Source organism: Canis aureus, chromosome 27, assembly GCF_053574225.1.
Source record: "Canis aureus isolate CA01 chromosome 27, VMU_Caureus_v.1.0, whole genome shotgun sequence".
Taxonomy (NCBI): domain Eukaryota; kingdom Metazoa; phylum Chordata; class Mammalia; order Carnivora; family Canidae; genus Canis; species Canis aureus.
The window spans coordinates 17436171-17459916 of NC_135637.1; the positions used below are offsets into that span (position 1 = coordinate 17436171).

At 49.3% G+C, this 23746-nt stretch overlaps 1 protein-coding gene and 1 long non-coding RNA gene across 4 annotated transcripts in view; one reads left to right on the forward strand and one right to left on the reverse strand.

Annotated features, from left to right (window-relative positions):
* Nucleotides 1-13167, reverse strand: part of NOS1 (nitric oxide synthase 1) — a 113267-nt gene extending 100100 nt beyond the window's left edge. For both annotated transcript variants that reach the window (XM_077875808.1, XM_077875806.1), the window contains exon 1: nucleotides 13096-13167. The gene's annotated coding sequence lies outside the window, so the exon portion shown is untranslated. The remainder of the gene's footprint in view (nucleotides 1-13095) is intronic.
* Nucleotides 13168-17720: 4553 nt separating this feature from the next.
* On the forward strand, nucleotides 17721-23275 carry LOC144299499 (uncharacterized). 2 transcript variants are annotated; one of them, XR_013366207.1, is made up of 3 exons: nucleotides 17721-17960; nucleotides 18442-18614; nucleotides 20167-23275. It is a non-coding gene; the product is annotated as an uncharacterized LOC144299499 (long non-coding RNA). The 2 variants fall into 2 exon arrangements; XR_013366206.1 differs by lacking the exon at nucleotides 17721-17960 and having other exon boundaries at nucleotides 17973-18614.
* Nucleotides 23276-23746: the final 471 nt, after the last annotated feature.

Sequence of the window (23746 nt, forward strand, 5' to 3'; positions counted from 1 at the left end):
AAAGATATCACAACAGGTGAAGGGAGGGGGAAAATCATCACAAAAGCTGTGCATGCAATTCCAGTTTTTCAGGTTTCCTAGAGCCCTGTAGGGGCCCACAGACCCCATATTAGTTGCTTGTCAAAGTAAATGTTTAAAAGATCAAATTTATAATTAGGATAAAAACCTGATTATATGTTTTTTAGTACTGATTAACAGAGCTATAAAAACAATGTACTTTTTAAAATAAAATAAAAGTAAGGATCATAGTATAACAGATCCTGGCCACAACTCCTTCATTTTTCTCAGCTTTTACCGAGTAACGACTTTGTTCCAAAAACATATCATCCTAAATGAACTATGAAATTGTATGCTCTTTGAAGATAGGGATCATGGCTTTCTGGTTTACTGTTGTACCCCTGGTGCACAGCAGGTTGGTTGGCACATAATAGGTGCTCAGTAAATCAGTAAATCAGAGTCTCAATCTCTTGAGTCCACAGCTATTGAATGAAGTAGCCCAGATGGGAGGTGAGAGGGAGCAGTGGGGACCAGTAGAGAACTGGACCATCGTGCCACATCCAGAGCACTATTGGCAAGGCGAGTATTGGCTCACTTCCTGTCAAGCAGCTGTGATAAGATGGCCCATTACAAATTAAAGAACAAATAAATGAAACTTCACACACTCAGGTAAAAACACCTGGATTCAGAAAAAGGAGAGGTAAAAGAGGGGGGCGTGTCTCGATGTAGTTTGTAAAATCACCCGTGACGGACATGGTCTAGTGCCTGTTATACAAGGTGTGGTCCATGGACCAGCAGTCATAACCTGGGAGCTGGTTAGGAATACAGAGCCCCAGCCCTATGAATCTGACTCTGCATTTTCAGAAAAACCCCAGGGGATTAGTGTACACATTATGGCTTGAGAAACATTGGTCAAGTTTGCCTCTGAATGCCTATGTTACTTTTTTGCAGTCCATGAAGCTTCAAGCAGAACACGTGAGTCAAGGGAGCAATAATATTAGGTTGAACGAAGTAAAATTGCAGATATCCAATGATTTTGTGACCTGCAAAAATGGCAGTCGCAAACGAAATTTCATTTCCACCTAAACTATAAACTGTTCTGCACAAAAGTGCTTTAGATTCAGGATATCACTGTTTCAAAAAGTCTCCAGTCAGATGCTATGAACAACAGCCCGTAGGCATGACACAGGAGTTTTGTTTGGTTAATACAGCTAAAAAAATTTTTTTCATGTTGTTTACCACCACGTAAAAACTGGAAATTTCATGTGAAATGCAAATTTTGGTTTTCTTGGAACACTGGAAGGCACATTAAGACTGGCTCTGGGGATCCCTGGGTGGCGCAGTGGTTTGGCGCCTGCCTTTGGCCCAGGGCGCGATCCTGGAGACCTGGGATCGAATCCCACGTCGGGCTCCCAGTGCATGGAGCCTGCTTCTCCCTCCTCCTGTGTCTCTGCCTCTCTCTCTCTCTCTGATGACTATCATAAAAAAAAAAAAAAGACTGACTCTGTATTCCAGAAAGTCAGCAAACAGCTGGAGTAGTAGATGGTGTGGCCCCTTTAGATAGGGAATGGGCTCTCCAGTTCCTCTTGGCCCCCATGTAGCTTCCTTCACTCATTTGTTTCTTGCCAGGACCCCGTAGGTGTTTATTTGACTATGAGGACCCTTGTTATGTAGTGAATTTTAAAGGAAAACAAGGAAGGTCATCTTTAGAAGCTGCTCAGTGGAAGGACAGATGTGCTTAGTGACTTGGGTCCTGCCATAGATGCCCTTGGCTGATCCGGGTGTTCAACTGATGCCCACCTTCCTGAGAGCATCTGTTCCAGCCTTTGCCCTATGGCTGATGCTGACTCTGCCCTCATTTTCCTTGGGTTAAAGCTACTGAGAGTGGTAGAGCAATTCACATAATAGTCATCCTTAATTCCATAGCTGCTTCTTCTCTCAACTTGGTTTATAAAAACCCCTTCCCGGAGTGACGCCCTTCTCTGTAAATGGAGCTTTTACTTTGGATGTCAAACCAGTCTGCCTACTTATTCCAACAAGAGCTGAATGGTAACCAGCTTCCCTTCTTCATTTACAGGGAACACGCCATCCAAGACCCCATTCATTTTCCTTAGGGACTCTACTTTGGGGTGACATGAACCTGCTGGCTCTTCAACTCCTATTGTGCCAGTATGGTAAGCCCCTAGAAGACACCCCTCCCTCAGCCCTGAGTGATACATTCTCACCTGATTTGGCCTCACTGAATAGAGCTCTGCAAACCTCCCCCTGCAGTAAAATCATAGAGAAAAGAGAATGATGCCACCATAAGTAGCATCTAAGCTGACATCACAGAAGTGGGAAGGAAGGCTTATGGGGGATTGTCATGGTTAAGATGGTAGGTCCTGGGTTCAAATGCTGACTCTGCCATTTACTGACTGACTAGCCTTGGGTAAGACATTTAGCAACTCTATGTCTCTGGTTCCTCAGCTGTAAAATGGCAAATAATAGTAGTTACTCTGGAAGGCTCTTAGGAAGATTACATAAAATGACGTCATGGTTCCCCAGCTGGTCTTGCCACCGTCATATCTTTGTGCCATTACCTGTATCTCATCCTATGCTATCATCTGCTTACAATTTTTCCTTAGAGCGGACTCACTTTCTACCTTAAATACTTACTAAAGCCTCATCCAAAGGAACAACATCCATGAAATCATTGTACAAAGGGGCAGCTACGTTTTTCTATTATTGATCCAAACAAAGATTTAACATGCAAATAAAAAAAAAGTGGATACTATCTTGTTCCAAACATGAGAAAAGCATTGAACAAACTCAAAGTGAGGGATATTCTCCAAAGAAACCCACCAGTAATCTTCACAAGTGTCAAAGTCAGGAGAGACAGCCTGTGTGACAACCTGTCACAGGTCAGAAGAAACTAAAGGAAAATGACCACTAAAAGTATATGGGATTCTGGACAAACTTCAGGAACAGAAAATGGCCATTCATGGGAAAAGTGAAATTCAAATAAGGTCTGTAGTTTAGTTAATAATTGTACTAAAACTATGTATGACGTTAACATTAGGGGGAGCTGGATAAAGGGGTATAATGAGACTTGTTGCACTATTTGGCAATATTTCTGTAAGTCTAAAATTATTTCAAAGTTAAAAAATTTAAAACACGAGTAGAAGATAAGCAGTCTCTCCCCATCTCCCTCCAGCGCCTGGCAATCCCTTTTTGATTCTGTGGATTTGCCTATTCCAAGCATTTCATATAAATGGAATCCTAGAATATGTGGCCTATTGTGCCTGGTTTCTCTCACTTAGCATACTGTGTTCAAGGATCATCTACATTGTAGTACGCATCAGTAAGTCATTCCTTTTTATAGCTGAGTATTATTCCATTGTATGGATATTTGGGCCACACTGTGTTTATCTGTTGATGGACATTTGGGTTGTTTCCACCTGTTGACTATGACGAGTTATGCTGCTGTGAACATTCATGTACAAGTTTTTGCCTGAACACTTGTTTTCAATTTTTAGTGGGGATAACGCTTTCCACTGGGGTGATGTAATGCTTTGGAGCTGGATAGAAGTGATGGCTGTAAAACCTGGTGGATGTCTTCAATGCCACTAAATTGTATACTTTAAAATGAGAAATTTCATGTTATGTGAATTTTACCATAATTTACCATTTTGGAAAAGCTGTGCTTTGGTGAGCCCAGAACTTAGCACAGTACCTAGCCCTCAGCAGGTGTATGAAGAATGCTGGTCTGTGTTATCATTGGTGCTAGACCCCTACCAGCCTCTTGGCTACCATTCTGTGGTTCTTTCTACACCATCCTGTGGCTTTCACCAAGAAAATTCCCTCAAGTTTGATCTACTACTTTCTTTGAAGATCAGCAATGAAATTTCAGGGTCACTAGGATACCACCACTAGAATGCCTTGCTTTGGCATTCAAGATCTCTTGCTTCACAAGGTGCACACCTGGCAGGTATGTCACACCTGGCCATCATCTCCAGCTATGTGCTCAGAGCCACACAGAGTGGACATTTAACAGATACCACACTGGTTACTTGTTGACTGAACACCAAACGTATATCAGCAGCTTCTCCAATAAGTCTTACCTCCTCAGTAGACCAGAGGCTTTATTTACCTGAGATGCTACCCTAAAATTTGCTGGTTAGGCTGTAATGCCTTGAAATTGTTTATTTGATTTTATAATGCTCACTCCTATTTTCTCAAAGCACCTTGGGATGCATTTTGATGTTTGAAATGAAAGCAAACACCTGATTTGTTTTGAGAATTTCATGGGGGATCCTACTGAAAACTGGAGACACTCTAGCACATCCCAGATGAGGAAAGCATGTTTCTGCTCAGAGCTGATGAGTTGGGCTTGCTCTTCTTCCTGATTATCAGAGAGGCCTTCTTCTTTTCCATGTCTGTGTGAGGATACTTGTTCTTCATCCTCTGTCCCCTGATCCATCCTCTGCCCTTCTCCTAACTTATCTGGGTCCCAGGAGGGGGCTGACCTCTATGGCTATCAATAGGCTCCATGTCCTCTGGCTTCGAATTGGGTTTGGCACAAAGGAGATGCAAAGGAGGAAAGAGAGGGGGATCTATGCCATCCCAGTGCTGTGGTCTGGAGAGGTCTGCATTCCTCTCTGGGCACAGCTTCTGCTGAGAGCTTCCCACCTCATTCTATGGCCCAAAGGGCTTCAGTAACATGCTCCTTCCCCCTGCTCCATCAGTCCTGTGGTGGCCATCACCTTCTCCTCCTCCTTGCTGGTTCCTGGATGCTTCACTCTCCCTTGTCAGTATCTTAAACTGTATCCATAAATAACACTTTCATTACATTATCTTGGAGTCAAAGTAGCACAGTTATAGGTGTCTTCTGTGTTCTGCTTGGACCCTGGCTGACAAACCTTCACCTCCACTGCATCTTGGATCTAGGGATAAGGACTATCAGCAGTGACCCCAATGGTCAAGGGAGTAGCATGTCTACATCAGATGATCCTAAGGCGATCCTCATTGTCATGAACAAACATATGGAGCACCCAACAGGCACCAGATATTTAATGGTCCTGATAACCCAATGAAGTGGAGTTACCCTCACGTTTACAGAAGAGGAAACAGAGGTTTAAAAAGAGATAAAATAGCCTGCCCCAGGTCACAGGATGAATAAGTAGCAGTGGCTGGATTCGAATCTGGCTTGGAAGGGCTCCAGAATCCTGCCTCCTGCTGTCACTTCATATCCAGAGGTGTCTCGTGCATCCAAGAGCTGATGTCAGGGCAAGTCAGACCCCAGTGCCTGGGAGAAAAGCCTGCTGTCTCCAAGAAGGATGTCAAGTGCTCAGTTTTGGATCACCTTCTGGAGCTGAAATGCATTCAAAACCACACCAGAACTATAAAGCCCAGCAATGGAATAGGGGACTCAGGAAGATATTCCAGGGACAAACCTCAAGCTCATTTCTGAATTCCTCAAGAGGCCCGGAGCCTGTTCTGCTGCTGACAGAGAGAAGTGTCGCCTGCTCACTGCTCAATGCCCCTGATGTAATGAGCGCCGCAGAAGAGAGCTCGATTGGGATGCTAAACAGCCGTAAATGACATTGTCACCAGCCTTCATAAAGCACAGTGACTCACAGCCCTAATTAAAATGCTGAGAGAAAAATGTAAAGAAAGGCTGCCATGGAAAACAGTGACATTCTGCTAAACTGCAGGATTATTTCTTCCAGGAAAAGCAGCGCTCATGAGTGTGTGTCTCTCTGTGTGTGGGGAGGGGGACGGAGATGAGGAGGCTGAATGTTATTCTCGTAAGAAACTTGGGAAAATTTAACACGGAGGAAAGCCTAAAGCTATTCTTGCCACCCAACTTCTTATTATGAGATATTTAAGCACAGAGAATTGAAAAGAATAGTACAATACCAACTATAAACTTCCAACTTACCATTGGTCCTATTTGCCCTGTCTGTCTGTATATCCATCTATCCATCCATCTCTCTCTGACTTCACCTATCTATGCTACTATCTATCATCTGTCTGCAGCTCTCTTTTGCTGAACCATTTGAAAATAAGTTGCCAATGTCATGATGCTCCAGCCCTAAATTCTTAAACATGCATATCTTAGAATAAAGACAGTCTCCCAGGGATCCCTGTGTGGCTCAGCAGTTAAGCATCTGCCTTCGGCCCAGGGCATGATCCTGGAGTCCCAGGATTGAGTCCAACATCAGGCTCCCTGCATGGAGCCTGCTTCTCCCTCTGCCTGTGTCTCTGCCTCTCTCTCTGTGTGTCTCTCACGAATAAATAAATAAAATCTTAAAAAAAAAAAAGACAGTCTCCCACAAAATCCACAGTATCATTATTACACCGAAGAAAATTAACTATCCTTATAAAATGTCCCAAAATATTCAGTTAAGGTTGTGTGTTAAACAATGGCAATCGAGGTAGTAAATCTAATCCCTACTGCTCAGGAGAGAGAAGCCAATCTGCCACATGGAAAGAGGCTGTCAAGAGGTTCTTGAGCGGGAAGATTTTTGGCTTCATGGGGCTGGTTCTCGTCATCAGAGTCTCAAGATGAAGTGCACAGGGCACAATGCTTGGCTTAGACATCAGTTTGCAACCAGACAAAAAAGCTTGTCTGTTTATACTACATTGTTTTGGAAAAGAGCCCCTCCTCAAAACAAAATCTCCACACGAGTTCAACCCATGTAATCACCCATTTTAACCACAAAATGTGGCTTCCAGTGACTTTGTGTTATTTCTGAAATGCAAATGATCCCTTAAAAGCCCAATGAGCTGTCATTCAGGAAAGTCAGAAAGAAATATATAATTTTGGAAGGCAAGTCTTGAAGGAGGTACCCTCCAAGAAATCCTGTGCATTGAAGACAGCAGTTAAGGAAACATTTACTACACGTAGGAGTTTTGCATCCTTGTTAAAAAATAATCAAACCCAATAAACATATCAACCCAAAACATCCATCCTGTCTCATTATTTTATACCCTGCCTGGTGAGAAATAAAAGGATTTTATTTCAGTGACTACGGTGATACCAGGAAAGAAATGACAAATGAAGGTTTTTCCAGCTAAGACTTATCTTAATAAACTAGCACATAGATGTTATTGACTCTTTTCATTACCTGCATTCTGGTTACATGAACATAATTATTTTTCATTTTCCTTATTGGATATTGAATATTCAGAGCCACGAGAGTGCCTTAAAATCCAAAGGAAAAAAACATGCCCAAAATATGTCACTTGCTATCGAGTAGTATTTAGATTTATCCCTCTGGGTTCCATTTTTATGCCTAAAATTCTTGTAATGAAATATAGCACAGTGAGATCCATATGCCTATTTTAATGACCAAGTAGGATGGACTGCCCATATTATGTATCCCATTGCATTCTAGTTGTTGACAAGTTGGTCTTTTTCTTGGACACCCAAGCTACTCAAAGGTAGGGATAGTGTCGTCTGCTTCTTTATGCCCCAGCTTCTCCCATGGGTTCTGGAACAGGGCTGGGGCTCGTTAGATAGATGAAGAAGCAGCTGCCCAGACTCTCATCTGTGACAAGAAATCGTCTAGCTGAGAAGCACTAGCTGCTCGTCTGCAGCATCTGAAAGTTGCCACTCTCCCTTCTTCATTTCAACCTGTAAACAGGTTCCAGATAGGCCCACCATTCAGGTCCCCACAGTAGCCAATTTAGCTGCTAGGTTTGAATAAGGAAGGGATTCCTGAGTATTATTTAACGCCAGTGAGCCAAGTTTCCCAGCAGAAGCAAAGACACTTTTCAGGACACCATTGTGATAATCTGTGGGATTTCTTTTAAGGTGCCTTTAGAGCAAGACTCCTAAAGCATCTCAAATGGCCAGAAAGAAGACCTATATTTCCTGGGAACCCCAACTGAGAAGAGGTGATCTTGTGAGGGTAGGGGACAGAATATGGAAAATCAGCCCGTCTGGAAACAAGAACTTCACCCCTGCAGATGGCCCCTGTTTCCAGGGCTAACAGAGCAGGCTTTCTCCGGGGAATGTCAGCAGAAATCACGAATGCCACTGATGGACAAGAATTGGGCAAATGCTTGTCTCCGGCAAGCCACAGAATGTTAAAGTAGAAAAGGTCTTTCAGGGGTTGTAAATGGAAAATATATTCAAGGGCCAGGCAAGCGACATAAACAATATTTAATGGTGGGGTTTGGGACTTAACGGTTAAAAAAAAAAAAAAAAAAGAATAAAAAAGAAAACCAGACCAAGATGCAAACCCTGTACCAGCCCCAGCCAGACAGAACGTATCTGCAGGTTTCCAAATGGAGCTGCCTTTGAATCCTAACGATCATTTCACAGATGAAAAAATTGGGGCCGGGGGATGGGAACAGGCATGGTCGACATCAGCTGGCTAACTGGAAGTGGGGGGATGTCTTTTTTTTTTTTTTTTGCATTTCTTTGCTTTGTACTGATCATGAGCATGAGCCTGATGCTCTCCCCATTCCAGAGTTTCACACATACTATCTCACGCTGCATCCCCCTACCAGCCCCATGCAGTAGCTATAATCCCCATTTTATGGATAATGATACCTGAGGTTTGGAGAGGTTAACTCACTCACCCCGAGTCACGGAATCCACAAGTGCTAGGGCCTGGTGTCAGATGCTTCCCCAGATGACATCCTCTCGTGATTCTCAGTGTGGTGCTCTGCCTTTCAACCTGGTTGCAGTTGACCCAGTTTGGCACTGGAGACCCCGTCACTGAGGAGATGCTACAAATCAGCAGGCTCCCGGCACCGACGCCGCCTCCTCCGAGAAGCCCTGCACTGATGCCCCCAATCATCCATCCTGGGTACTGCTGCCGCATTTTACCGCTACCTGTCCCACCCAACCATCACACTTGGTACACGGTTTGTTTGGTACCCACTGCCTGGCCGGACTGCAGGCTTCATCGGAGCAGGTCTTACACCACCCTAATCTGGGTGTCTGCCCTTGGGGTCCGGCCCTGAGCCTGCCATTTGACACTCATCATCACACATTTGACAAATGTGCTGACGTCTGCCGCAGAGCCACCCGTAACTGCTGCTCATCATCGGCTTATCGTCACTGAATATGCCTCTGCCGTGATCCATGCCTGCTGCACCCTGCACTGGGGACTTAGGGGCATTCTCTGTTGATAGATCATTTTTATTTAACAGATTCCAGTAGACTCAATTTTCCTGCATTACTGGTGCTGCTCAGAGGTACAAGCATGTGAGTGACATAAACATGTCGGACTTGCAAAGGTTGGGTTGGGAGGGCTGACTCAGCTGTCGAAGAGCTCAAATCAATGGTTCTGGTGAAGTTAATGGTAGTTATACAGGGTTTATTAGCATCTGTGATTACTTGGTTCCTAGAGTTTCATCCAATAGACCACTTTTAAATGAAATTCGCTCTCAAAGGATAGATAGATCAGCCACGGGGGCTAACATCCAACATTAGATGGGGACACAGGGCTGATGCTTAGCAAGGTCAAAGTGGAAGAAATTCTGCTCAGTCTCTCCTGAACAATCTGACAACAACTGGGAGAGGCGGGGAGGGAGGGAGAGAAAGAGAGAGAGAGAGAGAGAGGAAGAGTAAGAGAGAGGTAATTAAATTCCTTTAAGTTCGGAATCTACGAGGCTTCTCTATCTTGGACTAAACATGATGTTATCATAGTGGAGCACTGGACAAAGATTCAAGACACTGAGGTTCTATCCCAGCTTTGTCAATACAGTGCTGTGTGACTTTCAGCAAATCACGTAACTTTTCTGAATTCGGTTTCTCTATCTGTCAAATGAGGGTGATGGACGAGAGCTGAGGGCATTGGAATCTGCTGGAGAAGTCTTGTTAAAAATACAGAAACTTCAGGTCTCCCTTGAAAACACTGACTTGTTAGATCTGGGATGATATCTGGCATCTCTGCTTTTAAGCAGCATCTTGATAGATTCTGATGGTGATAGTGCACTGGGCAGCTGTTTGGCATCTGCTGGATTAGATAATGTCTAAATGCTATCATGTATGAGAATGAGAAAAATGGTCATGTCTCCAGTCATTGCAGCCACAGTATGGTTAAACACACAAACCCACACTGGCCTGTGGTGGGAAGCATGCCCCTTTGTTCAAACAGGCCAGGTGAAAATTGGTCCTAAAATGCCAAATTAAACTTCTGCACATTCCAGTTTCTAATAGGAGAAGGCCCTCAGTTGTAATGTGCACAGATTGTTGTCAGTGGTTCTCAACCACATTCCAAAGCTCAGAGCCACAGAAACTGAATGATGGGCAGTATACGGAGTCTTGTCCTAAGACGCTCTAAAACATACACCGGAGAAGGCAGCACAGCCAGACCTGTGTGTGCTCACAATACCCAGGTGAACTGACCCGCAGGTCCTCTATGTCCCAGGAAACTGGCATTCCCATCAGTAGGAAAGTTTTGGGACAACTGTCCAGTTGGTACCTTGGACAGCGTCTTGAGACTCAAAAGCAGAGACCCTCAGGGAGCACACTACCCCACCACACCATTCCAAGCCTCTCATCTTTTCCGGCAAGCTCCTTTTCTGTGGATGACAGCCTCCCAGACAGCTTGCTTTGACCATGTGGGGAAAATAAAGAAGAGGCAGGAAAATCACAGGGAAGACCGGTCTGGAAACCACATCGACGCTACTAGCCCCAAATGGTGCACAGGAGACTTCCTTCTGGGGTTCCTTCCTTCTCCTACAGCCACCAATCTTGGCACAGACCTATGGTTTCCAGACTATCTTTCACATACATTATGAAGAAAATCTTCAAAACAACCCTGGGGGAGTTATGTTCTCATTTTGTGGATAATGAAACTAAAGCTGAGAGGTTAAGTGGCATGGCCTCAAGCAAAGATCCTTACCAGATCTCTCTACTGTGTTGCTTGCTCTTTCCCTACGTGGTCAAAGACTTTGGGAAAATGACAATTTCTGGAGACACAGTCCTGCCCCTGACCACTGGGGTGGCCTCTGGCTGAGCAGATGTATCAGGAAATGAGGTTGTGGGTGCTAAGGCAGGAGCATGTACTTGTTAGACTGCTTTGGTGTCCAGATGTGGGCAAAACCCCTTCAAGTTAAAAAATCCAAAAGCCGGGACTTTGGTCACCAGTTGTCCCACTTACCAACTAGGTGACTATGGGCAGGTTTCTTGGCTTAACCTGCCTCAGTTTCCATATCTGCAAAATGGGATTCGGATCGCTGCACTGGTGACCTGGGGGGTAGTTTTGGGGAGTATTCTTGGCGTATTCCAGGGGTATCTTGTATGTGACTGGGCCTTGAAGATGGCACAAAGCTGTGTACTCTTTCAGGGGCTTCTGGAACCTGGATTGGTCGTAAGGATTGGGGTGGTGGCAGTGGAAGTGTTGGGGGCAGAATGCCTCTCCTAGGATTCTTGCCAAGGCTTTTCCAGTCCATCTGCTGAGATGCCCAGGGGCAGAGAAGAATGGACGCCACTCTGCTAGGGGGCACAAAAGGCCCCTTCCCTGTTTTAAGTTCAAAATAACGATGGGGAAAATCAGTGCTCCCTTGGGTCTGTGAACGAGCAACATTTGCCCCAACATCAATTAGAGAAAGGGGTAGAAGAAGAAAGGGGTAGAAGGAGAAAATCCCCCTCATTTCTCTGGTTGACTGGACTGAGGGGCTATTTCCTTCTTGCTCTCTGCCAAGATCCCAGTCCCTTGGAGGCCAGACTGTGTGCCCTGGGCTGTCTCACCAGCACCACATCTCTGCTAAGGGACCCTCCTGGGGGTGCTCCCTCTCCTGCCCCTTGTACATTTTTCAGGGGTCTCAACCAAGGGTTTGAACTAAACTATGGGATTAGAGAGGGTCTCATCTGCGAGGACGAACCCTATGCATCTTTTCCTGGGCTACTGGGTTGCACTAGAGGAAGTGCAACAGACTACAGCCTGGGGACCTTGAGGGATTCCCCAGTTCCAGTGGCAGGAAACATCTGACCCTAGAGCCTCCCGGATGCGGTCCAGGGGCGTTATAATAATAAAATGTCAGCCACACTCTCTGTACACTGAGCACCTGCCCTACACTTTGATGATTTTAATGTGCTCACAACAGTCCACGGGAAAGAAATCGTTTTTCCCATTTTACAGGCAAGAGAACTGAGGCCACACACCCCGTGAAGCGTGAATCTAGGATTAGAACCCAAGGGGTCACTCGAAGCTCCCTGCCCTCGCTCTACAGCCCTGTCAGCGCGGGCCTCTCGTCTGCGGGCGCCCACCCCAGGCAGCGCGGTCTCCAGCCCGCGGGGAGCCGGAGCGGGAGGCGCTCGGGCCGCGGTGCCCCTGGGGTGCAGGCGGGGGCTCCCGGTGTCTGGGGCGCAGTCCGGGCAGCCCTATCCGGGGCCTCGGGCCCGGGGGTCCTTCGGGGGGCCCGGGGAGCTGGATCTCACGGGGCCCTGCCCTGACCCCTGGTCACCTGGCAGCAAAGCCCTGGCGCGCAGCGCACCGCCGGCCGCCAAATCCCGGCGCAGCGCGCCCTGCTCGGGTCGGGCGGACGCGCCGGGAGCCCTGGAGCCTCTCGGGGCGGGAGGCACAACTTTCCCGGGTCTGGCAGCCGCGCTCTTACGGCCCCAGCCGCCCGGCCCGAAGGAGCGAGAGGTGCGGGCGGCCGCGCCGCGACCGCGGGAGCGCCACGAGGATGCTCGCGAAGTTGGGAGCCAGGAGGAGCCGCGCTTCCCCGGGGCAGAGCCCCCGGCCTCGGGCGCCCGCGGGGGCGGCTCGCGAGGCCCGGGGCGCGCCGTGGCCGCGGGCGCGCAGGAAAGCCTGGAGTTGAGGCCGGGCAGGTGCGGCTCCGCTCGGGGGCGGGCGGACCCCGCCGCGGGCTGCCAGCGGGGCCGAGGGTCCGCCGTGACCGCGGGCGCGCAGCCCGGAGCCGAGCGCGCAGCCCGACAGCGACGCGGGTCCCTGCAAAGTTGGAGCGCGGCGGGCGCGGCCACCCGGCCCGGAGCCCCCAGCCCGGGGCCGCCGCGGCGGAGAACCGGGTCGCTCGAAGCAAGTTGGGGCGCGCGGCGAGCCCAGCGCCGCCGGTGCGCACCCGGGGCCGGCGCGGGAGCGGGGAGCCCGGGGCGCGGGGGGGGGCGGGCCGGCGGGGCCGAGAACTCACCTGCCCCAGTCCGGCGGCGCCGAGCCTGCCGCCTCGCGCTGCGCACCCGCCCGCCGGTCCGCTGCCCGCCCGCCTCCGCCTCCGCCTCCGCCTCCGCCTCCGCCTCCGCCTCCTCCCGGGTGCCCGCGGCCGCCGCGCTCCCGCTCCGGCTCCGGCTCCGGCTCCGGCTCCGGCTCCCGCTCCCGCTCCCGCTCCCGCTCCCGGGGCCCGGGCCCGCCGCCCCGCGCGGCTGCAGGGCGCCGGGCGCACCGCTCACCTCCGAGAGGAGCCGCGCGAGTCCCTCCCCTTCCCCGCCGCTTTGTGCCTCCCGGATCCCTCCCTCCCCGCCCCCTCTCGCCGCGCCCCCGCCCTCCGAGCCCCTCCCCTCCCTCCGCCCCGCCGGTCCCCAGTTCGGGACAGGCTGGGGCTTCCCCGCGCCCCCCGCTCACCCGCGGCGCCGGCCCCCGCGCCCCGGCCGCCCTCCGAGCTGCAGCCCAGGGCCCGGCGCGACGCGGCTCCCGCCCGGCGGCTGCAAACGCGGCAGAAACTGTAGGGACCGAGCCGCGAGCTCCGCGAGGGTCGCGAGGGGGAATTTATTTCTTAATGTCCCTCCTTTATCCTATCGTCGCTGAAACGAATTAGCGGTGACGTCCAACCCGGCTGGTTTATGGGTGTGGGGAGGGAGACGTCGCAACCCTCATTAAAAGAGCCACTCTGGGCTCCGAAGCATACATCTTTTATATAACCTAATTTCCATTTTTTTTTCCTATCAGGAAATACACACACACACACACACACACACCCCACGACAGTTTCTGGGAGCCTGGAGGGGGCTGACGGTAGTGGCCACAGGGCCGCTCTCTGGGCAGAGGAGGCCCCATGGGAGGCAGGGATGGTTCTTTCTGTCTCTACATCAGTGTTGGGATGCGATTCCTTAACGGGACAGTGGGCCCCACAGCCCCCCACGCTGGGCAGGGATAGAACCCCCTGGGGGGCCCTCAGGAGGTTGCAGCCAGGTGTGCTGGCCCTGGCTCTTGGGTGGGCAGACTGGGAGACGGGCAGCCAGTTCTGGAAATGTTGCCTTATTCTGGTCTTCCCTGGAGCAGCACTTAGGCCTGGCAGCTGCTGAGGGCCTGGCTCACCTGTGGCCCCATCCTGCAGGTGGGGAGAGGCCTGGGGCTGGGCTGGGGGGGGAGCGGGAGGAGAAGACAGAGATCCAAGCTTTCCTTCCTTTCTTAGGGGCTCTAACATATGGGTAACCATATAAACCCATCTCAAAAGCTGTCTTTTCCTGGGCAGATTGCAAAGGATTTTGCATTTCACTGTTACTGCTGCTCACACACACTTGGGCAAATGGGAAAATCAAGGAAAGAGAGAGACTTCACACACACACACACACACACACACACACACACTGAGCACCTGGTTGCAGGTTGGCTTGATCTGATTTCCACCTCAGCCTTGTGGAGGGAAACAAGCCTGTTCAGCTTCTGAGTTGTACAGAGAAGAGGCAAAGAGGAACCCCCCCCGCCCCCCTACAGCCCCTTTGTCACTAATAAGTGCTTTTCAGATCATCTTGCACATCAGGCATGGGAGAAGGGGGTATGACTTTGGGGGCAGGAAGAGAGGTGTGGGGGGATGAGGATGGGAGGAGGGAGTAAAGAGTAAGCTGGCAGGAGCATGGAACTCTGTGTTTTGTTTTGTTTTGTTTTTTTCAGCACACTGGAAGGAAGACACCAGAAATTCCCTCTGGGCCCCAGGGCTCTTCTGCCACTTTCTAACTGTGCTGCACGGGGCAAGTTCCAGAGCCTCAGTTTCCCCAGTGGTGAAATGGGTCTGGGTTCATTGGGAAGATGCCTACGATGGGATGATGCTGGTGAAGCTCTTGGCATAGTGCCCAACATATAGTAAGTGCTCAGTAAACAGTAGCCAGAAAAAATACCAACGTGGAGAATAATAGTGACATAAAGGTTGGATGGGGCATCCAGGGGCTGAGTCCTTGTAGCTTCCCTCGTCTGAACCATTTCAAAGTTGAGCACTGGGTTTCAGTGGTGTCAGACTCAGAATGCTGCTCCCCTCAATTACCATGGCAACTGGGGAAAAGCAGGAAGCCCGGGGAAGGGAAGCCACTTTTCTACTGGGCTGGCCGTTCACCTGCTCAAAACAGCTACCTCGCCTGCCTGTGTGCATGCTGGGACCAGAATAGGCCTAAGGCGGGGCCCCTCCTCTCCTGGAGCACCTGCTGTTCTGATCTTGGGAGAAGGGTGGTTGGTAGGGAAGAGGCAGCCACAAGATGGTGGGGTCAGGGCCAAGGCTGAACTGTGCCTGCAAAAGGCAGAGTTGGCCTGGGTTTGGGAAGAGGGACACAGAAACCCCATTCACCACGTGTCCTGGTGCAGTTGAGGGCAAAGCTTGATAAGTGTAGCTGTCCAGACAGAGATCTGGGGGGATGGGGCCTCTGAGCCTAAAGGAGGAGCTTGTCACCATGAAGGGTCCTGCGTGTGGGTGCAAAAGAGAGAGTAAAAGGAGAAAGAGATAGAGACAGAGACTTCCCTTCTCTAACTCTGCTTGTTTCCATCAGGTTAGGTGACTAGGACAGTACTAATCACAGTAGAAAGAACAATGGCTACGTTGTATTGAGCATTTAATTATTTTGTCAGTCCCAAAGGAGCGTTTTATAGATAACTCATTGAATCCTCAAATCATAAGAGATGACTCTTTTTCTTATTCCCATTGTACAGGGGGGAATGTAGAGGCTCTGAGGGGCAAAGTGACTTGCTCCAGGTCACCCAGTGAATTGGTGATAAAAGCATCTATTAGAACTCAGGTCCTACCGACCCCAAAGTGAGGTCTTCCCTGCCTGCCTGCCTGCCACTTTGTGGAGAAACAGAGGGACTATGTCAGTGCCGTCTTTCCCGTGCAGAGTGATGGTCCCCCAAAGCTCCTCAGTTGTGGGGCCCTCTCTCCAGAGGCTTCTCGGACAGTCGGACAGTCGGACAGTGAGTCGCTCTAGGCTGATCCCAGCAGGACCCCCATGGTGTTCTGGGGTGGGGGATGTTGTAAAGCCACCCTGCTCCCCACCTGCTCTAGGATTCAAGCTGCTGAGACACATCCAGGAGTCAGCTCCCCAGCAATGGTCACTATGAGGACAATTATTCTTGAATCTTCTTTGGGCCCACACCCTCCACTCCTGGGTGGATGGCGGCTGTGTAAAAGCCCTCTCCCAGCCAAAGGGAGGCTGCCTCCTGCACCCCCACCACCACCCTGGGGGGGACCCTAATCAGTCCCCACCCAGTGGCTTAGAGGTGGGCTGAGGGGAGCAACAGTGCTCCGGTGGAACCGAGCAGAGGAGGGGGAAGGAGGAGGTTTGCCGATGTGGCTGCCACTGAGGGGGGTAATACATTATCCAGGGCTAATGAAAACATAATTATCTTCTTTTGGCTGCAGAGAGGGGCTAATTTAATAGGCTGCGATCGAAAGGCATCTGTTGAATTCACCCGGCAGCGAAAACACTTGAAGGGCTTAGGGCAGGGAGCGGGGGAAGGCAGCAGAGTGTGGCTGGCTACCCTGCAGCTGTGTCTAGGTGGTGGCTCCCCCAGGGATGGGAATGGGGGTGCTGGGGAGAAGCAGCACAGAGGCAGCAGCTGAGAGGTGTCCTATGCCAGACACTGGGGCTACTTTCTCCATACATGATCTTGAGCTAGTCCTCTGCCTCTCTGAGCCTTAGCTTCCTCATCTGTAAAATGGGATCAATGCTGCCTCCCTCCCATTGACCAGGAAAAATAGATGAGGACTGTGAGAGGGGTTCAGGTGGATTCTAAGTAAGTGTCTCAGGAAAATTTCCCCCTTCTGTGGCTTTGCTGGGCCACTTCTACTCAGCCTTCGGGTCTCAGTGTAGACATCCCCTCTTTGGGGAGACCCCTGCTCTGAGCTCCCTGAATGCCCTGCCCTTCCCCTTTCTTAAGGCAACACACTTTAGGATATTTAATCATTTAATGCTGCACCCTTAGGAGCACCACCAGGCAGTGGGGGGTGGGGGATGGGGTCTGTCTCATCTGTCAACTCAAAATCACTGCTTCTCAAAGCATGTTCCCCGGACCAGAGGCTTCGGCAGCCCCTCCAATCTTACTAGCAATATCAGTTCTGGGGCTACCCCAGACTTGCTGAACCAGACGCTGCTGTGGGGGCCCAGGAATCTGTGTTTTATACAAGTTCTCCAGGAGATCCTGGTCCACACTCAAGTTGGAGAGCGTCTGCTTCAATCAAAAACCAAATTAATGCTTGTTGAATAAATGAATGAAGAGCTTGCTGGGATCCCACTATGTAGTGACAATAGCTCCTTAATTAGCCATCGACTGTATACCAAACCCTGTGCCCTTCCCAGCCACTCGTCATACCCCTCTCTCCTCCATCAGCCAGCACTGCCCCTTGCTCTGCCTCTCTGCCCTGAGTGGAAGGTCCATGCTATGTATTGAAAGACCCAGGGGCACCCTCCTCTGTGTCCTGCTGCCCCCCTCCCTGCTCCCATTGCACATAAATCCCCTCTCACGTAAGTAGTGTTCCATCCCACCCCACCCACTCAGCGCCTCTAATTCTAGAATAGAATTCAACCCTGTCCCTGGATACGTGGTTGGGGAAGTCACTTAGATATGCTTATGAAGGATCATGCCTGTGGGTCAGTCTTGCCCAGAGTGAGAGGGGCAGCACCGTGGGAGGGGCCCTGGAGATGGCTGTCCCCAACTATGGCTTTTTACACATGGGGAGGCCAAGGTCCAGGGAGGTTTGGTGGTTGATCCAAGGTGATTCACAGCCTGCCAGTGACCTATCAGATCCCTCACCTGGCTTCTAAGAAGCTCAAGATGCTGGTTCTGGGGACCCTAAGGAGTGTGAGTCTATATAGTGGCCCTTGGGGGCACCTTGGGGAGTAGGCCAGCAGGGCCAAGAAGCAAGGAAAAGTGTTGTCTGAGAGCCTAGAACCCCTGGGAGGGGTGGGGGAGCCACAGTCCCTGGGATGGTTACTGACTTGTCCAACACCCCTGGCAGACATTCATAGGATTCCTGCAGGGAAGAAAGAGAGAGGAGCCCTTTAAGGCTTAAAGGGGCAGCCTGGGTACAGGAAGCACTAGATTTGAAGCTGGAACATCTGGCTTCTAGACTTGGTTCTGCCACGAATGGGCTGTGTGAGCTTGGACAAACCCTTCGGCAAGGGTCTCAGGAAGTGATCCCAACCAGAAGACAGCCCCCGGAGTTACAGGCAAAATCAAGTCTAAGTGTGCTTGGGGAGAGGGTTTGCAGTAGCCAGTAGCCTTTTTAAAAGAGTCTGGGACCTTGAAAAGACCAGGAGCAACCGAACCAGTGGCCTTTCAGGGTGCTTTAATGGACAAAAAGGAGGCAACCTCTTGCCTGAGAAACCGCTCAGGGCAGGTTTGCTGGTGCCCCCTGCGCTACGCAGCCCGTTTGGCAGAGACAGTTCCCCGAACGACCGACAGATGGCGCGCTAAACCTTCACTGTAGCCTTCCTGTTTCCTACCACTTGTCAGGTATCTCCTGCTCCTCTTTACTCAGCTTTGGGGACCTCTGGGCCTGAGTCCCCTCTATGTTGACCTGACTTGAACGGGATGAGAGTGTTGGGCTGCTCTGGGGACTGTCTGTATCTTCCGGTCGCCACCCAGTCTTGCAGTGTCCGTCCATAGAGGAAGCATCAAATGAGGGTGGGGGCAATAAGGTGTGGGGCCTTGAGCACCCCAGAGAATCAACCAAAAACTCAGCAGGAGGCCCAAGTTTTCTGTTCATACTCCCAAATCAGTCCTTTCGTTCTCTCCTGCAACCCCAATACAGGATGACCCCCCCCCCCCCCACACACACACATACAACTCCCCCATCTCAACTCCAGGTGTTATATCTCAAAATTCTCTAAACCTAGAGTGTTTGATGGCCTGTCACACTGGGCTGTGAAGGGGAATCAAAGTATTTCATTCTGAAGGCAATGGCAGGGAGAAGCCAGTGCTTCCAGGGGACAGATGAAGTGGGCTGGCTCTGAGACATCAGGGAGTAGAGGGGCTTGTGGCTAACTGGAGGGCATGGTCCACCTAAACGCATTCACTTAGAATGAAGCAGGTTTCAGCCACCAGTGTAAGAACCCTGACCAAGGAAATGGATTTCAGCACCCGGGAGTGGAAGTGATTGTGAGTGCAAGGGAGGTCTTAATCAGCACATAAAGTAGTGGTCCTTAAAATTCTAGGTGCTTAAGAATTGCCTTAATTGTCCATATGTGCCTGGACTATGCCTAGATAGAATTTAAATCTGTAGGTCTCGGTGAGGGGAGAGGACCCAAGAGGCTGTATTTTTGGTAAGCTCCTCAGGGGAAACTGAGGCAGGTCTCAGGTTGGCTTCTCAGTGCCAGTAAGACCACCCTGGTGAGCTGGGTCAGGTCCTCACTCTCAGCTTGCAGATACTTGGAGTTCAATGACACAACTCCTCAGCAACAATGGCAGCTCCCTCCCCTCATTGAGCAGCAATCTCTGGCCATTCTGCACTGCCCCAGGCCCCACCATACCAGAGACATGCACAGAAAAGACGACACACTAGAACTTATTTCTAAGAGTTAGGAAAAAGATTCTGACACCGATCCTTGGGAGAGGGTCATGGGGAGGCAGTAGACAGAGGAGCAGATGAAATCCCAGCTCAGTATTCTGGAAAGCTACCAACCCCAGGCCATAGTGTTTGGGTTTTCATCTGACTCAGTCCTCCACTGTGCAACCTGGGCCACCCCCCTCCCCTCTCTGGGTCTCTATTTTCCCATCTATAAAATTAAGGGGGTTGGACTGGAGCCTAGCTTCCTTCTCTGTTCTAGGACCCCCTTGGGTCCTGCGGCCATGTCTCGGAGGCTGCAGGTAGAGGGAGTAGGCTGGGGAAGTGTGCCCTGGGCCCCCTAAATTCCCCCTCCATTCTGGGTTGATCTCTTCTTTGTCTATGTATCTGGCTTCCTCATTCAGTTTTCATTTGAAAAACAAACTTGAGAGTCTGGGAACTCTCCATGGCATCTTGTACCGTGCATTTAACCATCCGTGGCCATCCCCTCTTTTTTGATAGGCTATGTACTAGGCACTGTGCCAGCGACTGGGGCAACTACCCCCAGGCAGGATTTCTCACTCCTAAAGGACTAAATGCAAAGAGCAAGTCAGACAAGCTCATAGCCCAGGCTGCTAGCATGCGACACTTTGCAATCTACACTTCCCTGGACCCCAGAAACGATTCAGCTGGCTGCACCCTGATGTTTAAAGCCTTAATGAGAGAACCCACTTTCTTCTTCTCAGCCTGACAGCCTAGAGCACCATTAAATTCATATATTTTGGCATTTGATTTATTTAATCTGACACTCAAGCAAACTGTCTTATACTCTTCTCTAATAGTGTGGAAGAGAGGAGTGTGCAAGGATATGGTGTGATTCAAAAGCTTTGGAGTCTGTCTTGGATTTTGCCACTTCCTAGCTGTGTGACCTTAGGCAAGTTAATTACCCATTCTGAACTTCACCTTTTTCATCTGTCAAAATGGGGTTGATGATCATCCCTATCTCCCAGGATTGTGCTGATTCACAGAGATCATGCATAGGAGGCCCTTAGTATGGTCTTTGGCACATTTACATGGTCAGTCAATGATAGCTCCTCCTCCTTTTATTATTTATTAATGTACATGTGGCTCTTGTCTCTGTTTTGATATGAGAAGACCTTTGAGAAGTATGGGCCACGCCTGAATCCATTTTTATGAACTTCAATATGCCTAGCAGTTTGCGAGTACATCCTAGGCACTCAGTAATTGAATTCTATTGTATGGAAGAATCAGGACAGTTTCTCTACAACTGTGGTTCTCAAAGTGTGGTCTCCAGAGCAGCAGCAGCAGCACCACCTGGGAATTTGTTAGAAATGCAGATTTTTTAAAACCCACCTCAGACTGGCAATCTGGGTTTCAACAAACCTCCAGTGATTCTGACACTTTTTTAAGTTGGAGAATCACATTCCTACATCAATGATTTCCAAACTTGTTGTAGCTGTGGCAATGTATATATATTTTTTAAATTTCCAAGTGGAATTGTATGCATGAGCCAATATATAAAAAAAGTGAAGGAGGAGGTATGAGAAATCATTGGGGAGGGGGCAAGACTGCTGGCTGCCCTACCTCCTCCAGGGAACCCCTCAAGTTCTTATGATTTCTAGAAACACAGGTTAAAAATCATTGCCTTTCAATTCTTGGTCCTCCTGTCCATCTATCCACCACCTACCCACCCACCCATACATACATCCACCCACCCATCCATCCATCCATCCATCCATCCATCCATCCATCCATCCACCAATCCATCCATCTATATTTGTTGGGAGACCACGTATCTTTTTCGTTTCTGCATGTCTTGCCAGCAGAGGCACTGATTGCCTTTTTTCCAGACTATCTTTTCAAGATGTTTGTGTAACAGCTTTGCAAGATAGAAATAGTACCTCCCTTCAAGAGCAAAAGGAAGGCATGCCTACTGTCCTGTATAATAAAGATACTGACTTTCTCCAGAGCAAAGGGCAGGTTTGCTTACTCCCATTATAAAAGATTCAGCTTCTCTAAATTTGGGATTCCTCTCCTGTAATCCAAACCACAAGACCCAGTCCTATTTGTGTTGCTCTGTGGAAGTTTCTGTGGAAATTGGGTTTTGGGCTACTGGCACAAATATTGATATTCTGGTTACTACTATTGCTGTAATAACCTGCATCTCTGACCCAGGAGTCTTGTGTCTCCTGCCAGCATCCATAAAACTGTGGCAGCATTGTGTGTTGGCTACTCTGTGGCATGGAAAAGAACTTAAGATACTGCCCCAGCCTCGAAGAGTTTACAGTTGGTTGTCAAAGGGAAGCGTAGAGATCTACTGACCACTCTAGTTATGCCATAGGGCAGGAAGTGGGAGCTTTGGGGCAGAAAGAGAAGTATGGACAGAGGGGATAGCAGGGTGTTCAGATAAAGCTATGTATGGGGGTTATCAGGGAAGGGTCTGGATGCTTTGGCTTCTTCACTGGATGTGATGTCAATGCTCTTCTGGCCTTCCCACTCTCCTAGTGATGATCGGTCACTAGGACAGTGATCAGTTCACTAGTCACCTAGTGAACTCTGTATTCATTGTCCTCTGGCTTTATTTCTCCATCTGACCCAGTGGTCCTTGGGGCAGGGACCCTGTTTTCTTCACCGGCCCCAGTGCTCCACCTAGTGTTAGGCACACAGTAGGTGTTTAATAAAGTTTTGCTGATTTACAAGAGGACTTTTAGGTAATATTAATGATTACAATAACAAGAAATATGATGATAGGAAATACTTGGTAGCATGTGAGCACCCATAACATGGCGGGCTCTTTCTATTCATTAGCTCTCACTCACTTGGTAAGAGGCAGAACCAGGATTTGAACCCAAGATGACTGGCTCGAGGGTCTATGCAATTTAATACTACATACCGATTGCTGATATTGAGGAGGAAGTGAGTAGAAGAAGTGGTTTGGGGTACAGAAAGATGGGGTAACAAGTGACAAATAAGCTAAGCATCACTGCTTTGAGATCACCATGGTTACCATTTCTTGCACACTCACTATGGGCTGTGCTAATCTTTTTAATTTTCACCTTGTAAGTTAGGTATTATTGGCCTTCTTTGTGGGGAGACAGAGGCACAGAGGTAGAATGATTTGCTTCAGAACTCACATCTAAGTGGTGGCAGCTCTGGAACTTGAACTATTGGAATCCAAAGCCCACAAATCCTAAGGGGGGAATTCTGGCTGAAGTGAAGCCCTAGAAAGTTGTAGTGACCTCAGGGCAAGGGGATCCATTGACTGGACCCTGGGACAAGGCTGGGCTGACTCACACCTGGAGCCAAATAGAAGACAGATAGGCAAGATGAATGAGACAATGAGGACCCTTCCTGAAATTTTCAGTCCAGGGTATCCACATCGCAGTTTATCCCACCAATTGACATTATGAAAGAGGAGGGGCATGGAACCAGACAAGCCTGGGCCTGGGGGCACCTGGGTGGCTCAGTTGGTTAAGTGTCTGCCTTGGGCTCAGATCATGATCCCAGAGTCCTGGGATTGAGCCCCACATCAGACTCCCTGCTCAGTGGGGAGCCTGCTTCTCCCTTTCCCTCTGCCTGCCACGTCCCCTGCTCTCTAGCTCTATCTATCTGTCAAAAAATACAATACAATAAAAATAAAATAAAATAAAATAAAATATATATGAAAGACTGGGCCTGGGCTGAATCTAAGCTCTGTCTCTTGCTTGTTGTGTGACCTTGAGTAAGTTACCTAACCTCTTTGAGCCCCAGTATCTACCTGTCTTTCAAAAGCTTTGAAAATCACATTAACAAACAGCCACAAGGCATCTGGTATGTAGTAGGCATCTGACCAATGTCCATTCATTCCACTTATTGATTCATTCAATAAATATTTACTGTAGCACCTTCTGAGAGTGCCCTACCCGTATCCCCTTGGCATCTACAATTCTCATACATGCTGATCCAACTTCCAACTGGTAGCAACTGCACTCTTTTGCAGAAGAAACATTGGGGGATTAGTCTATCTTCCCTTGGAGTGGGATAATCTGAGATATGCGGTCTACACTGGCTCCCAAGGCTCCTGTGCAAGATTTAGCTCTGG